General features: G+C 39.2%; 1 protein-coding gene across 1 annotated transcript in view; it reads right to left on the bottom strand.

Moving 5' to 3' along the window:
- Positions 1-286: 286 nt before the first annotated feature.
- Positions 287-6,687, bottom strand: part of GRIA3 (glutamate ionotropic receptor AMPA type subunit 3) — a gene marked incomplete at its 5' end in the record, with an annotated part of 128,499 nt that continues 122,098 nt past the window's right edge. The window contains one exon of the mRNA XM_015560206.1: positions 287-2,459. The remainder of the gene's footprint in view (positions 2,460-6,687) is intronic.

Genomic DNA, 6,687 nt, shown 5'->3' with positions numbered 1-6,687 from the left:
CTTTGCATATGAACCGAGGTCCTGCTTATTGTTGTTTGTAGACAACATCTCACTTTTAGTGATCCTGACAAACCTAATCTAAAGTTTGGTGGTACCATTCCACTTAGGTGAAGGGGTCTGAGTCTGACTGCTGCTGCAGTTGGGGTGGGGCGAGGCATAATCCTTTGTGAAAATCATCAGTAAGGTGACTTACATTGGCAAAGCTTCTGGTGGGAAGGAAATTAGTGAATAATTACTTCTTGCCATCTGCATCCAAGCCAATTTTACACAAAGCACAGAAACAGAATTCTTTCTTTACAATTTTATTTACAAAATGTATTAAAACTTTGTACAATACCTCATGGCAATGAGGCTCCGTAATTTGTACCCATACATGCAATTTATGCTTTTACAGCCATTAGTTTGCTTGGCAATTTTTCTGTTCACTGAAGTACAGCTTTAACAACAAAAAGAAAAGACTTGGAAAAAAAATCCTCAAGTGACTACCGCCAAACTCCCATAGCTTGAAGTTAGTAGCAGAAATTTGAAGCAATCAATGTTTTTTTAAACATGCAAATTTTTAAAAAATAACAAACCAATTTACCCGCCTCTTCATTACCAATTAAGTTTCTCTCTGAAAAACTGATTTGAATCAATAAACATACATTGCTTTTTATACAGTGCCTATTAAAACATTTGTGTGTAGGTTGGTTTGTTTTATGTTAACTTCATATTCGCACAGCATTAGCTTCCTGCGCTGGAACATTATAGCATTCAGAAGTTGAAAATTACAGTTTCATGAAAACAAAACAAAAACACAACAGCTTTCTTTTTTTTCAATACCATTTAAAATTTGACAGATAAGTTATTCACTTATGACACACTTTTTTGGAATGAAAGTTTATATTACACTTTTCTAGAAACATTTTGTTGGAACGAGACTTCTTCCTTTCTTTTCCGAAGACAAGAGCAAATTTGCAGCAAGTCAACTAAGCATCTAAAGGTCACACTTGGGAAATAAATTCGAGCTCTTAGTTTTTACAGTCTGGAAACTTCCCAATGCATGTCACTGATGAGAGCAAACTATTGAACTACAGAAAGCATACGTCGTTATATAGGAGGTAATTAGTGAGCGACTATTTCCTCTGACTGTTCTGATGATGCCAATGGCAGGTACACAATTAGTGACTTGATAGCCCGCGAAGCAGCGGCGCGATCTTCTTAGAGAGTCAGTAGAGACACTGCTCCAAGCAAGGACCTGGGAGTGATGCTGAGGCCCTCAGTTTAGCAGTAGGTTTCGGAATGCATTTTATTCTTTGCAAACTAGAAAAGGACACATGCAGTCTGACGGAGAGCCGCGGGCTGTAACAGGCAACAGCTGGTAAGACAGACCTAGCAAGAGTAAAGTCAGATTGAGATCTGTGGTCTGAACCCACTGGCTTGCCTTGCAACGCAGTACTGTCTCCGTGATGTACACTTGAAAGGCATACTTAGCAGAGAAAGCAGAGCTAAACACAGTGTTGTTTCTGAGAAAGATATTCTAAACACATTTGGGAGTATAGGCAGCATTTCCCTCACCTCAATGCTAGATACTGAGCTATATTGACTTAAAATGCACACTGAAGCAAGAAAAAACAGATCTGTGAGCTGAAATTCCAGGCTTCTTGAAAAGCCCTAGGGATTCGTTTTAGGGAAGCACCGAGAGGTATGCCTGATCGTGCCCCATCCCTAGCTACACACAAAAGTCAATTTCGAAAACTCTGTTAATCCCTTCACTGAGTGGGAAGTTATCAAAGCATGTTCACGAAACCATTTCAAGAACACAGAGAAGTAACTGTTGAGTCCCTTTTTTTGAAAGTGTTTGAATTTTCTTAAGTGTTGCATTTACAGTCTAAAGATATACACATTTCAGCAACGTTGAAAAGAAATAGTGTGCACAGAACTTCATCACCAACAGGAAATACCAAAAACATCTGGTCAGCAGATCCTAGAACAAATGCCAGTCTGTCTTCCCACACACAGGGAGTCAAAGAATTTTTATCAGGAGAAATTATTTTAGCTAAGATGGGCCTATTTGCTGAACTGGAATTTTAAATTTGTGTGTGTGTATTAAAGAACATGGTGTTTAAGTACTGTGCAGTGGTATCAAAGAATGGCTTTTGTTGAATTGACTTTTTTTTAGTAAGATTTTTTTTCACATACTGGAATCTTGCATGTCCATTTTTTTGTTTTTTTTTTTTAAATTTTTCTCAAGCAAAGCAAAAAGATTTCAATGATGGTTTGTATTGTTGCAAGTCTCAGAGTGTTCCATAAGGCACTGAAGGAAAAAAAAATCAGTTTTTCCTATTGAAAGGTCATTGCACCATCAGCAATATTCGTGTCATACCCGACACCAAGGAGAGTGAAATCTGGCTCAGGATCCTTGAAGCAGCCACGTTTTCGGTGATTCCTCTCCTCACATGCCTCTAATGGGAAGGGATCTGAAAAGGCAAGGGGGAAATTTAAATTTGAATGGGCTTTTTTTTTTTTTAAATTGGAAATTGAGAAGTTTATTATGGCTCACTCTATCTTGGACAAGAACCACGGCTGTTTTCTCAAATTGGCATCTCTTGGGGCTGCACCCAGTTTTACTGGTTTTAGGTAACATGTTAGTTTAAATTATTTTACCTTATGCAAATGTTTTTCAACAAGTTAAATTAAGTTCTTTCTCTGCTATGTATTGTACTAAGGAATATATAGGCATTGCATGAAGTCTAACTCAAGACGTTAATCACTTAGGATGTAGGTATACTAGAAAGTCTTAGTAGCATTTAAATATAGATATTCAGGATAACTGCATTGTGGAGTGTATTCTGATTGCAGAACCTGTGACCAAGGACTGTTTACCTGGTACAGAGGGTAAATAGTGTTCTGTGGCTTGCTCGATTGAAATCCATTTGCCTGTGAGAAGAAAATTTGCTGCTCATTGCCAGAAAGGTGACAGCTTATTTCTCTTAATACCTACAACCTTAGTTATTAAAGTCTGAAAATAGTACAGAGACCTTAAAGAGAAAGCACATTTCAGGGAAAGGCCAGAACAGTGAAACCCATGAAGGGGGTTGGCATTCATTGGGTCTTTGCCCTGATATTGTGGGCCTGATGGAGATGTTGATGCCACTCTCCTCTTGGAGCATTAACTAGTGCAGAGGATTCATTTGCCCCTGGTTCTGAAAACTTAAGCTCACTTTCTTGTCTACTCTTTAATCTCACATCCCTCCTCTTTATCCTTTCCCTCTACTCTAACGGACCCTTCTCCTCCTGAGCTAACAATGAATTCTATACCAAAGGAATGGCATAAAATTTTCTACTACTGGCCCTGGAATAAAAGTAAGAAGACTGACAAAGATGCACCTGAAGACCAAAAACCAGAGGGCAGAATAACACTAACATGAAAGTGTTAACAAGAAACCTTTTCTTTGGAATGCCCAGATTCCTGAGTCATATCTGTCTCAGAAACTTAGACAAATTTCACATCTATGGTAGAAAGATCCAAGTCCCCTCCTTGGTTCCCATTGACCATAGCTGCATAACTTTGGGAAAGTGACCTAATCTCTCAGTGCCTGTTTCCTGCTTTAAAATGGCAATAGATGACATTATCTCTGAGGTAAAAGTCCTTTGGGGACAAAGAACATCATTACTCCAGCTATTCCACCTAACATAGAATCAAGTCTGTAAGCAGGAAAATTTCCCCAGCAAGGATGTCTATGAGTAGGCTGCAAAAAGAAGATTGATGACTTTGAAAATGGCTACACGAGCAAAGTTAATATTTTCTAGGAAGAATATCTTAGAGGAAAAATGGAAATCTTCCTTCACTTTAGCATCTTGAGGTCTTGAAAATGAGAAGGATTTCAAAAATATTTTTGAAGAAACCAAAGAAGCCAGAAGTAGTGCTGAACAGCAATGAAAAAAATTAGAAAATATTTCTTAAAACAATTAGCAGAATTAACCCTAGGGCGCAGTGAATCTGGAACACTTGGCAGTCGGTCCACCTGCCAAGCTATGCTTGGGATCCACACTTCTAGTAGTAGGTCAGTGTCCCAGAGAGGCAGCAGGTAGCCTCTTGACTACCTGCTGCTTAGTGGGTGCTGGATCTGGGGCTGAGGCACATGTTCCCATAAGGAGTTTAATAATCCTGACTCTACTCTCACCCATAAAGGACTTCCTTTTCTTTCAAGGATGCCTTTTTATTAAGCAGATTTCACCTGGATCACATTTTTTGTAGGTGATTTGTCCTTAAGAATTTTTCCCGAAGAATTACAGGTACCATAAACTCCCAAGGCTGGCTGTGATAATTAGTAATAAAAGTTACACCTCAGGGTGCCTCTTCATTTCTGTGCCCCTGAGTAGACCCTGACATATCTAGGCCAACACATTGAACTGGAAGTCTAATAATTAGGCAACAGATTAGATATTCCAGAACTTCTTGGGAAATAAAGGATGAATGAATGAAGATCTCACTCTTCACTTAACCAACATTTCCCTAACATTACATCACAAAATTAGCCAAAGACAGCAGAGAGGTTTCTACTCTAGGCTCAACCTGCTTTGTGCCTCTTGACTGGCACATGTAAGGCTTTTTCCAGCATCCTCTGAAGCTTTTTTTTTCTTTTTCATCTGGAGGTTTCACAGACTTGGGGGACAGATTTGTTTGCAGAGGCGTTTCCCAGGTTTGCTTTTCATCTGAGGGACGGTTGCCAAGGTGCTAGCTAACTGGGCTGTAACCACATAGGCATCTATGCCAATTAAAATGTGATTTTTTCTTTAATTAGCCTAAGTTTTGCTTCACAAAATGGATCAACCAAGTGACTTAAAGGGAAGCCACAGAACCAGAAGTTGTGTCAAGTTCATTTCTGTGGCTCTTTCCCCACATTTGATGTCCTGGTCTTCTGCTTTAGAACAGCAACATTCTGCCCAAAGGTTTACTGATCTCAGTTTCGTTTCTTTTCTTTTCCTCCTCCCTCCCTCCCTTTCTCTCCCTTTCTCTTTCCATTCTATCTCTGTTTTCATTTTCTGTCTCTCTGTCCCTTCCTCCTTTCTTCCCTTCTTTCCTTAAGTTATACATTCTGAGATACTTCTCTCTAGCCCTGGACCAGCATCATCAACATGACCTGGGGGCTTGTGAGAAATGTAGACTCTTAGTCCCTATCCCAGACCTGCTGAATCAGGATTTGCACTTTTATAAGATCTCCAGGTGACTTACATGCCCACTGACATTTGAAAAGCACTGCTCTGAGGCTTTAACAAGGGACTGAAGCTATAGTAGTTGGGGAATAGGGACCTAGATTCTCAGATGGAATGGCTGATAATAAAGAGGGCTTGGAGGCTATGTGGCCCTGAGCCCTGATACCCTTGTTTCAAAAGATTCGTTCTGGGGAAAGTAGAAGTGAATATACAACCTCTTGTAGAGTCCATAAGTGGGTAATATGGAGGCTTGGTGAAGTCAGTCCCTAAAGACTTTTTATAAACAAGTGGGACATAAACTTGAGATCTGCTTTCTGTTTGGTAGGATCCTACTAGGATTTCAAGGTTCCTGGAAACTACCAGGCCATGGGGATTAGAGGTGGCATGGTTCAATAAAGAAAGGACTTGTATGCATGCATATAAGCCTAACCAATGGACACAGACAACAGGGGGCGGGGGTGAGGGTATAAGTGGGGGGAGAGGTTGGGAGATAATGAGGGGATAAGGACACATATGTAATACCTTAATCAATAAAGAAATTTAAAAAAGAATATAGCTATAGGAGAAAGAAAGGCTGGGTTATAGTTTCAGAACTGTCACTATCTAGTTGTGTTGACTTGAACAAGTCACGTGGCGTGTCTGGGTCTTAGTTGCTTAAAAGGAAATATCTTTCTGATGATGCAATAAAGTTGAGAGCTCTTGGAAAAATGCTATGCAGATTTTAGATGTATTATTTCTTTGGATGCCAGTATCTTAGAATTTGGGAGAATTAAACTAGGCCGAAATCACCCATGTACCATTCTATGAAATCGCAAATAATATGCCCCAAATTGTAATGGGACTATATAACCTACTCAAAAATAAAATATTTTAAGCACATAGCACATTAAATGCTTGCATGCAAACAGTGCTAATTACAGACAAAGCCATGCATTGTACATTCAACAATGCAATGGGAACACTTTGTTAGTGGGTTAGTTCAGTGTACTTAATACATTGTAGCAAAAGTTTACAGTGTGCAGCAGAAAAGAACAACCAGCAACTTCATCAAACAAGATAATGTTTTCCATGGTGAAGACAAATGATTTATTTGGATGAAATGTTATTTAAAAATCAGCTGAATTTAGATTCACAATATCAAATATAAGGAGATCAAAACACAAATAAATAAATTTGTAGAAATTCAAGCACATTGGCATTGACTCATGAGGTCAAAAATCTCCCATGTAGAGCTTTGGGACAATATGAAACGAAACAACATACGAATAATAGGGGTACCAGAACAACAGAAAGATGAACAAGGATTAGAAAACCTATTCGAAGAAATAATATCAGAAAACTTCCCTGAGGTGGGGAAGAAAAAAGTCACACAAGCCCATAGAGTCCCAAACAAGGTGAACCCGAAAAGACCCACACCAAGACACATCATAATTACCATGGCAAATGTTCAGGACAAAGAGAAAATCTTACAGGCCGCAAGAGAGAGAC

This window comes from Myotis davidii, unplaced genomic scaffold (assembly GCF_000327345.1).
Source record: "Myotis davidii unplaced genomic scaffold, ASM32734v1 scaffold1975, whole genome shotgun sequence".
NCBI classification, from domain to species: domain Eukaryota; kingdom Metazoa; phylum Chordata; class Mammalia; order Chiroptera; family Vespertilionidae; genus Myotis; species Myotis davidii.
This window is presented reverse-complemented; position numbering and strand designations above follow the sequence as displayed.